General features: G+C 43.3%; 1 pseudogene; it reads right to left on the bottom strand.

Moving 5' to 3' along the window:
- Positions 1-4,888: 4,888 nt before the first annotated feature.
- On the bottom strand, positions 4,889-5,450 carry LOC106733908 (calmodulin-like; annotated as a pseudogene).
- Between the last annotated feature and the right edge of the window lie 5,682 nt (positions 5,451-11,132).

The raw sequence follows: 11,132 nt of genomic DNA, 5'->3' as shown, positions 1-11,132 counted from the left end.
GTGGGGGTGGGATTGTGGGGTGTGTAGGATTGTGTGTGTGTGTGTGTGTGTGTGTGTGTGTGTGAGTGTAGGGCTGGGATTGTGGGGTGGTTAGGATTGTGTGTGTGTGTGTGTGTGTGTGTATGTGTGAGTGTAGGGCTGGGATTATGTGTGTGTATGTGTGAGTATAGGGCTAGGAGTGTGTGTGTGTGTGTGTGTGAGTATAGGGCTGGGATTGTGTGTGTGCAGAACTGGGATGTTTAGGCCCACTGGACTCAAACTTGAGAGCACGTTGAATATTGACTGCATGACTCCTGGCTGTGTTTGTGCCCAACAACCTGACTTGTCAAAGACAAGCCCAGCCTGACAGATGGGCTGGAGGGAGTAAGAGCCTGCCCTAGCAGGGTGAGTAGAGGAAAGAGCTCCATTTGGCCATGTTTACCAGCTGGCTCTCTTTGCCCCATCCCACCACACCAGCTAACCAGAATTAGCTACTGTTCCTTTCCTTGAAGCGCAGGAGTCCCCGGAACAGCCCCCAGACCAGCTCTTGCACAAGTCCTGGTCTCCGTAGACACCGAGTCCCCTGGGATGCTGCCACTCTCTTGAGGGGGACCTGTCTTACCATAGTCCTGAGTCTCTCCCAGCACTTTCATCTTGACCCTAAAGACTGGAACCACTCTGTGCTCAGGGCTCTGGGGGTCCCTTCTTAGGCAGTGGACTGGGGAGAGGGCCGCCTGGGCTGGCCCGTGGTGGGACTGGGAGATTTTCCCCAAACCCATCTGGGCTCCACTTGCTCTCCATGACTTCTCTGGCCAGATCCTTCCTGCCTGAAGGGTGAGGCCTTCTCCTAGGGTCCTTAGTCTTCCTATTAAACTTGGTCTCCTCATTCTTTCTTCTTGGACTCCCCAGAACACTGTGTCACCTAGACTTCCCATCCCATGGATGTGGAAAAGTTCTGAGGAATGGGGGACTGTTCCACCCATGGTATAGTCTGATCTGTTAATAATAATGGAAATGCCTGAAACTGGGTGATTTAGAAGAACAAAGGTGTATTCAGCTCCGAGTTTTGGAAGGCCCGGTCTTGCAGCATCACAATACCGTAGAGGGCAGGAGGGAACCCAGAGCACATGTCTCTGTCTGTCCTTATAAACCCACAGTGGTAACATCCCACTCACGCAATACTGGATCCATACATTATCGAACATCAGGAGTCTGGTTCCCTGGTCAACCTGTACATGTTAGGTGCATGCACTCACTCTCCTAGCTGGCTAGGAGGGCAGGTGAGGGAGATCACAGTGTGAGACCCTGTTCAAGGTGCTTGCTCCTCTTTCTCGCTCCTTCTCCCTCTTAATAGACTTTTAGGCCAGCTCTGTGGCTCAGTGATTAAAGCAACAAGATCCCATATGGCTGACCCTGTGGTTTGAATCGTGGCCCTGGCAGCTTCAGAAGCAAGTATGAGTGCCCCAAATCCCAAGAGAGTAGAGAAAGGGAGAAGGGGTGTGGTGTGACTGTGCCCTGTTGGGGGGTGCTTTATCCCTCTCTCTCTCTCTTTCTCTCTCTCTCTGGAGAGCAACCATGCCCTCTAGCAAACTTTTTTTTTAAAAAGAGAAAAATAAACTTAAAACCCACCAGGACTATCATAGGAACCCTACCCTGGTAACTATCCAATTCTAATCACCTCTCAAAGGTTTCACCTCTTAATATCAACATCGGATTAAACTCCTGCCCTCTTAATACCATTACAATGGCTAGCCAAACTTTAACACACAAATTTGAGGAGGGAATGCGCTCAAACAATAGTAACTGAAGGGCACGGAGTTGTCTGTGAGGCCAGTTAGCAAACTGGTGTTGCAGGTAAAAAGTTTTCACTTTTTACTAAGACGAAGTGAGAAAAGTGAGTGCGAAGCAGCCCTTCATAAAGCCAGATACATTCATCTGAAAGGCTGCCCTTTATTCTGAGGTCATAATTTCCACCAGTGTGTGTGTACATCTTATTTCTTTAATGATATTATGGAGACAATAGAAAGCGGTGGGCTGTTTGAGTTCGTACCTACCAATATTAAAACTTGCCAGCTCCAGGTTGATGCTAAGATTTTTCTCTGGAATCATATTGCTCTGGAAAATATGTGAAATCCCAGGGTCTGTCAGTCACTGCTCTGGGCCACCGTTTCGAGGGCCTCGAAAGCCTCAGGTTCTATTAATGTAGCAAATCCGAAGAATGTGCACTTCTCCCCAACAGGGCCCTCTCGGTCACTAAGGATATCTCTTTGTCCTTGATCCTCGGCGTGAGCCAACCAAGAGCAGTGGGTTTTAAATATGCTCCCTGTTCCCGGTGCTAATCATTAGGAACACCCTGTGTATACTCTGAATTCAGAGTCAGTTTGAAGAGAAGACCCAACTCAAACTGGCCCAGGGACAAAAAACCAAAATAAAACAACTACATAACAATAACAGCCACCTCACACAAAGCAAAACAAAATAAGAGCAACCAAAAAAAACACACTAACACTGGCTCATTGGCCCATGACAAATCCACAGAGACAGATAGCTAAGGTATGGCTCAACTGTGGGTGCAGAGATGCTGCCAGAATCCATTCATAGGCCCTACATCCCCCAAGTCAGCTGCACCCCAGCTCCATGGCACACCAGGCAGCTCCAGGCTCCTGCTGTCACACCACTTGGTCCAGGAGGAAGCAGTTTGCTTATGTAAGTCTCGGAATGGGTATTGACAGACTGATGGTCAGATTGGCCAGCTTAGAGTCATGTGTCCCTGAAGGAAAGTTGTCCGAGTGAATGCCTTTAGCCCCAATCCTGTGTCTTACCTCTGGGGCCCACAGCCTAAAGCACAAGTGCAAAAGGAGGAGAAAGGCAGTGTTCCCAAAGCCGGGAATGGTCACAGCACAAAGGTGGGGTAGAGGCTGAGGCGACCACAGCTGGTTCCTGCTCTGAATTCTCTCTCAGGTCAGGCCCTTTCTCTCCCTACATGGGCACCATCTTGCGATTCCTTTACAAGCCAGTTCTGATGTCATCTCTTCTGTGACCTTTCCCTTAACTTCTAGATGATGAAGCTCTTCATTCCTTCACTGCTTCCTGACATTTTTTTCTTACTTTTTTTTTTTTTTTTGGAGAGGTTTTCTGTTATAGGGTGCATGTGCATGCCAGAAAGACAGACAGAGACAGAAAGAAAGTGAGAAATCACCCCCCAGGGGGGATGGTCACGCCGCAATCCCTTCTCCTCCATTCTCCTCTTGGGATCTTGGGCACGCACGCACACGCGCCCGGCATGAGTTTTAAGCCACCCGGTCTGGGACTCAAATTGCAGTCGACCACGTGGGAGTCCAGCGACATAGCCATTATACTAACTGCTAGTCCCATGTTTTGTTTTATTTTGGTTTGTTTTTATAGGGCACATACTAGCAGAGAGAGAGAGAAAGAGAGAGAGAGAGAGAGAGAGAGAGAGAGAGAGAGAGAAACAGACAGAGAAAAAGTGAGAAAGTCCTCCTACAGAGGTGGGGAGAGAATGACCACACCACCGTCCCTTCTCCTTTATCCTCCTTCTGGAATTCTGGGCCTGAAAGCACATGCACCCTGCATGTTTTTTAAGTCACTGGACCTGGGACTTGAACCGCACAATTGGCCATATGGGATCCAGCACCTTAACCACTATGCCATCTGCTGGCCCAGCACTTTGTTTTTTATTTTTATTTATTTATTTATTTTAGAGAGATTTTTGCTATAGGGCACGTGCACTTGCTAGAGAGACAGAGAGAGACAGAGAGACAGAAAGTGAGATCACCTCCGGGGGGGATGGCCATGCTTCAATCACTTCTCCTCCATTCTCTCAGGATTTTGGGCACACACACACACACATACACCCGGTGTAAGTTTTAAGCTGCCAGAGCTGGACCTCGAATCGCAGTCAACTATGTGGGAGTCCAGCAATGCAACCATTATGCCATCTGCTGGTCTCAGCACTTTGTTTTTTTCATTTTAATTTTCAAAAAAAAAAAAAGTTACTTTTTTTTTTTTAATTGAACAAAGAACAATTTAAATATTGACAGAAAGCTGAAGTTCTCCTTGATCATTTCTCCCAATTCCAGTCCCCCACGGAGGCATGTATCCGTCTGGACATGTTTCTATCATTTACATGCCTCTCTCCCTCTCTTTTTTTTAAAAATTGTAATATTTTTTATTGGAAAAGAAACATACAACTTGGAATGGATTTGAGGCAAATTGTGGCATAAGCAGATTTTCTTTAAGTGGCTAAACAAAGTTTAAAAAGCAAGTAACAATAAAAGAAAATGTTTCTGGTACAGGATCAGCAGTGCAAAAAGTAACATATGAGTACCTGGATAATACACCTGTTTTGCAATAGTGCAACTTTTTTTTTTTGGAGAGTTTTTTTTTGCATGCGCTCACCAGAAAGAGAGAGACAGAGAGACAGAAAGTGAGAAATCACCCCCCCCCCAGGGGGGATGGTCACGCCACAATCCCTTCTCCTCCATTCTCTCGGGATCTTGGGCACACACACACACACAACCAGTGTGAGTTTAAGCCACCAAGTCCAGGACTCGAACCACGGTCGACTACTCAGGAGTCCAGCAACATAGCCATTAGACCAACTGCTGGTCCCTGCAATAGTGCAACTTTTAAGTACATATTGTTGACTGTCCAGAGTGCATGCAAAGTTACAACTCCACACTTCAACAACATGCTTACAGTTTAAAGAAAACTACTTAAAAAAAGGCATTACCTAGATGTTCCCTCATTTGACCAACTCCACCTAAGTTTAGATACATTCAGAGTAAGCCACATGCAACATGTTACTTGATCAATTTTTTTAAAATAAGGTCTCAGGACAATGACAGTAAGGTAAGGAAGAAAACATGGAGGACTGAGTCCTGTTTACTACACATGCATATCTTTTTGACAGGAGGGAGAAACCTTTTACAGATAAGTTACAAACAATGAAAAGGCAAATAAACAATTTTGTGCAAGAAATTTAACACATTTCTGTACAATGGTCTTCACTTTGCTGTCATCATTAGTACAAACTCTTCATCGTTTACTTGACCGTCACCATCAATATCTGCTTCCCCGATCATTTCATCCACTTCTTCTATTAACTTCTCTCCAAGGCTTGTCATCACATGGCAAAGTTCTGCTGCACTAATATAGCCATGGCCATCCTTATCAAACACACGGAATGCTTCTCTAATTTCTTCTTCACTGTGTCTTTAATTTCTCTTGCTGTCATTCTCAGAAATTCAGGGAAGTCAATTGTGCCGTTACCATCAGCAGCTACTTCATTAATCATGTCCTGGAATTCTGCTTCTGTGGGATTCTGCCCAAGAGACCTCATTACACTTCCCAATTCCTTTGTTGTTCTAGTTCCATCACCATCCTTGTCAAATAGTGAAAAAATCTTCTTTGAATTCTGCAATCTGCTCTTCAGTCAGTTAGTCAGCCATGCTGCAAGTGCTATCAGTTTCTGACAAGGTACCACACAACCACTCGGCTCGCTCGCTCCACTCGGACTCTGTCTAGACATCTCTTGTAGAAAGTCTTTTCCTCTTCACAAATGTATCCTGCCATATGTATTGAGCTGCAACTATTTTATTTTACATTCTAAGAGCTTTCTTTATTTTCTTGTTTTTCTACTTAAAAAAAAATTTCTTAGTAATCACAGCCTCCCACCCCTACCAAGAAATCAACATTTTTGTTATTCTTACTACTTATATAACAAACGCTTACACAGGACTATGCACCAGGCACAACGCAACTAAAAGCTTCTGCAGCCCTCATGACAACTGTGTGAAGTGGGCACTATTACCATATCCATTGCACAGAGGAAAGGAAGATGCACAGGTTAAATGACTTCATTCAGAGTCCAATCCCCCGTGAGGGGCAGAGCCAGGATCTGGGTTCCAGATGCCTGCTCCTCAAGTGTGCTTCCAGAGGAACTGAAACTTTTTGTGTCCATGGATGAGAAGGACATCCTACCCCCAGGACGGTTCTAAAAATGGCAACTCCTTTATTCATTTACTTTTCAAAGTTGATTTATTTAATGGGGGTCACCCTTAATAGGGTACTCATGCTGCAATCTTTCCCCCAGCCCTACAGCCAGACAGGATCACAGGAGAGGCATAAAGCAAGCTAGGAGATGAGTCTGCTGTGTTTAGGAGGTGAACCTGGAGCCTTCTCATATGGCCGCCAGCTCTGTGCAGCAGACCCCGCAACTGGGCCCAGCTACCACTTTCAACCATGAAATTTCTTGCCTTTTTTATTTATTTATTTTTTTAAAGTTTGCTATAGGGCACATGCATACTCCAGGAGTGGGGAGAGAAAGAGAGGGAGTAGGAAATGAGTAATCACCACCCAGGGGGGTTGGCCATGCCTCAATCCCTTCTCCTCCATTCTCTCAGGATTTGGGGCATATGCCTGGCATGATCTTTCAAGCCGCTGGGTCTGGAACTCGAACTTCAAAGTCGGCCATGTTGTATATGGCCTTAATCTCCATGCCATACGCTGGCCCAAATTTTCTTTTTTTTAAGTTCCCCCTTACTTTTTTTTTTTCTTTTTTTTTTTTTTTGTGGGGGGAGTTGGGCTATTTTGCCCTATTTTTGTATTATTCTTTAGTTTGAATAAATTTTCTAAAGTCTTTGCTCACCATTGCTTTAGGACTCTTGTTTCTTGTGAATTCATTTTTCTTCTGTTGATATTTCCTTTTTATTATTATTATTATTTTTTGAGAGTTTTTTTTTTTTTTCCTACAGGGCACGTGCGCTCACCAGAAAGACAGAGAGAGAGAGAGAGAGACAAAAAGAGAGAAATCACCCCTCAGGAGGGATGGCCACGCCATAATCCCTTCTCTTCCATTCTCCTCTCGGGATCCTGGGCACGCATGCACACGCAAACAGCATGAGTTTAAGCCACCGGATCCAGGACTCAAACCGCAGTTGACTACATGGGAGTCCAGCAACATAGCCATTACACTAACTGCTAGTCCCATCCCTTTTATTATTTATTTTGGACTAAATCTTTAAGTAATAAAACTTTCTGGGTCTCCACCTAAGTGAAAAAGTATTTATATTCACACTTGAATGATGGGTGGGGGGCTGCAAATATACTTTTAGATTCAAAGATGTATTTTCCTCTGATCTTCGAAAAATTCCTTCTCTTTGTTTGTTTCTTGTTTTCCTTTCCTTTCCTCTTTCCTTTTCTTTCCTTTTTCTTTCTTTCTTTCTCTCTCTCTCTCTCTTTTTTTTTGTTTCTAGAGAGCATGTGCACTGCCAAAGAGAGATAAAGGAGAGGGAGAAAGCACTCCCCAATGGGGTGTGGTCACGCCACAATCCCTTCTGCACTTCTCCATCCTGTTGGGGTTTGGGGCATGCATGCACACATGCTCAGTGCATTTTTCAAGCTGCTGGGTCCTGATTTGAGCTGTGGTCAGTCATGTGGGATCTGGTTTCCTTAACTACTAGGTCATAGGCCTGACCAATTCACTGTTTAACAGTGAGAGACAATGTCTAATAATCCCCATACCTTTAAAGTTGATCTTTTTTTTTTTTTAAATCCCTTTCTTGGGTCTGACAGGTGGCATGGTGGTTAAGGGTGCTGGACTCCCACATGGCTGACTAAGGTTCAAGTCAGCTTGCTTTCTCACTTTCCCTCTTTCTCTCACTCCCTCGCTCTGGTCAAATGAAAAGAAATAAATAAGTAAATAAAGTTAAATAAAATAATTCTAGAAAAAGGCTTTTTCCTCTATTTCTTGGAAGTTTTCAGAATTTTCACCATACCATAGCCTCCAAAATTGCATTGCAATAGTGCTACTTGTTAGTTTTGGTGTTTGGCAGGCCTTTTCAAACTAAAGATTCATGGTTTTCTTCAGTCCCAAGATATTGTCTTCTTTTATTTATTTGAATATAACTTCCTTTCCTATTCTTTTTTCCATCCTAGAAGTTTTATTAGCTGATATTGAAAGCTTTAGATTGATCCTCTGCATATTTTAGCTTTTTAAAATAAATACTTTCCATATCATGTTCTATGGCTGGAAAAAACATTTACTCAGTCCTCTAGGTCACATGTACCCTTTGGCTGTGCCTGTTCTGATTGTTCTCTTCACAAATGTATCCTGCCATATGTATTGAGCTGCAACTATTTTATTTTACATTCTAAGAGCTTTCTTTATTTTCTTGTTTTTCTACTTAAAAAAAAATTTCTTAGTAATCACAGCCTCCCACCCCTACCAAGAAATCAACATTTTTGTTATTCTTACTACTTATATAACAAACGCTTACACAGGACTATGCACCAGGCACAACGCAACTAAAAGCTTCTGCAGCCCTCATGACAACTGTGTGAAGTGGGCACTATTACCATATCCATTGCACAGAGGAAAGGAAGATGCACAGGTTAAATGACTTCATTCAGAGTCCAATCCCCCGTGAGGGGCAGAGCCAGGATCTGGGTTCCAGATGCCTGCTCCTCAAGTGTGCTTCCAGAGGAACTGAAACTTTTTGTGTCCATGGATGAGAAGGACATCCTACCCCCAGGACGGTTCTAAAAATGGCAACTCCTTTATTCATTTACTTTTCAAAGTTGATTTATTTAATGGGGGTCACCCTTAATAGGGTACTCATGCTGCAATCTTTCCCCCAGCCCTACAGCCAGACAGGATCACAGGAGAGGCATAAAGCAAGCTAGGAGATGAGTCTGCTGTGTTTAGGAGGTGAACCTGGAGCCTTCTCATATGGCCGCCAGCTCTGTGCAGCAGCCCCCGCAACTGGGCCCAGCTACCACTTTCAACCATGAAATTTCTTGCCTTTTTTATTTATTTATTTTTTTAAAGTTTGCTATAGGGCACATGCATACTCCAGGAGTGGGGAGAGAAAGAGAGGGAGTAGGAAATGAGTAATCACCACCCAGGGGGGTTGGCCATGCCTCAATCCCTTCTCCTCCATTCTCTCAGGATTTGGGGCATATGCCTGGCATGATCTTTCAAGCCGCTGGGTCTGGAACTCGAACTTCAAAGTCGGCCATGTTGTATATGGCCTTAATCTCCATGCCATACGCTGGCCCAAATTTTCTTTTTTTTAAGTTCCCCCTTACTTTTTTTTTTTTTTGTGGGGGGAGAAGGGCTATTTTGCTCTATTTTTGTATTATTCTTTAGTTTGAATAAATTTTCTAAAGTCTTTGCTCACCATTGCTTTAGGACTCTTGTTTCTTGTGAATTCATTTTTCTTCTGTTGATATTTCCTTTTTATTATTATTATTATTTTTTGAGAGTTTTTTTTTTTTTTCCTACAGGGCACGTGCGCTCACCAGAAAGACAGAGAGAGAGAGAGAGAGACAGAAAGAGAGAAATCACCCCTCAGGAGGGATGGCCACGCCATAATCCCTTCTCTTCCATTCTCCTCTCGGGATCCTGGGCACGCATGCACACGCAAACAGCATGAGTTTAAGCCACCGGATCCAGGACTCAAACCGCAGTTGACTACATGGGAGTCCAGCAACATAGCCATTACACTAACTGCTAGTCCCATCCCTTTTATTATTTATTTTGGACTAAATCTTTAAGTAATAAAACTTTCTGGGTCTCCACCTAAGTGAAAAAGTATTTATATTCACACTTGAATGATGGGTGGGTGGCTGCAAATATACTTTTAGATTCAAAGATGTATTTTCCTCTGATCTTCGAAAAATTCCTTCTCTTTGTTTGTTTCTTGTTTTCCTTTCCTTTCCTCTTTCCTTTTCTTTCCTTTTTCTTTCTTTCTTTCTCTCTCTCTCTCTCTTTTTTTTTGTTTCTAGAGAGCATGTGCACTGCCAAAGAGAGATAAAGGAGAGGGAGAAAGCACTCCCCAATGGGGTGTGGTCACGCCACAATCCCTTCTGCACTTCTCCATCCTGTTGGGGTTTGGGGCATGCATGCACACATGCTCAGTGCATTTTTCAAGCTGCTGGGTCCTGATTTGAGCTGTGGTCAGTCATGTGGGATCTGGTTTCCTTAACTACTAGGTCATAGGCCTGACCAATTCACTGTTTAACAGTGAGAGACAATGTCTAATAATCCCCATACCTTTAAAGTTGATCTTTTTTTTTTTTTAAATCCCTTTCTTGGGTCTGACAGGTGGCATGGTGGTTAAGGGTGCTGGACTCCCACATGGCTGACTAAGGTTCAAGTCAGCTTGCTTTCTCACTTTCCCTCTTTCTCTCACTCCCTCGCTCTGGTCAAATGAAAAGAAATAAATAAGTAAATAAAGTTAAATAAAATAATTCTAGAAAAAGGCTTTTTCCTCTATTTCTTGGAAGTTTTCAGAATTTTCACCATACCATAGCCTCCAAAATTGCATTGCAATAGTGCTACTTGTTAGTTTTGGTGTTTGGCAGGCCTTTTCAAACTAAAGATTCATGGTTTTCTTCAGTCCCAAGATATTGTCTTCTTTTATTTATTTGAATATAACTTCCTTTCCTATTCTTTTTTCCATCCTAGAAGTTTTATTAGCTGATATTGAAAGCTTTAGATTGATCCTCTGCATATTTTAGCTTTTTAAAATAAATACTTTCCATATCATGTTCTATGGCTGGAAAAAACATTTACTCAGTCCTCTAGGTCACATGTACCCTTTGGCTGTGCCTGTTCTGATTGTTCTGGTGAAAGCTTTTCAGTGTTTCATAATCATATTTGATTTTTTCAGTTGATTAAAAAAAAGAATGTGATATTCTCTCATAATTGTTCTAAAGTCTTACTCTTACTCAATGAGCAATTTTACTGGGTGGAAGTTCTTTTAGAGGTTGGATGTGAGATCTTACTTGTATTTATTTATTTTTTTTTTTGGAGAGGTTTTTGCTATAGGGTACATGCACTTGCCAGAAAGACAAAGAGAGTCAGAGCAACAGAAAGTGAGAAATCACCCCACATGGGGGATGGCCACATCGCAATCCCTTCTCCTCCATTCTCCTCTCGGGATCTTGGGCATGCACACATGCATGCCCGGCATGAGTTTAAGCCACCGGGTCCAGGACTTGAACTGCGGTCGACTATATGGGAGTCGAGCAACATAGCCATTACTGGTCCCAAGATCTCACTTTTAAGATGTTGACTTTTTTCAAATGTTCGGTGGCCTATAAGAGAGAGAGATGGGAGGACCGAC

Source organism: Tupaia chinensis, unplaced genomic scaffold (assembly GCF_000334495.1).
Source record: "Tupaia chinensis unplaced genomic scaffold, TupChi_1.0 Scaffold145907_1, whole genome shotgun sequence".
In the NCBI taxonomy this organism is placed as follows: domain Eukaryota; kingdom Metazoa; phylum Chordata; class Mammalia; order Scandentia; family Tupaiidae; genus Tupaia; species Tupaia belangeri.
The sequence above is the reverse complement of the archived record's forward strand: the minus strand, read 5'-3'. Positions and strand labels throughout refer to the sequence as shown.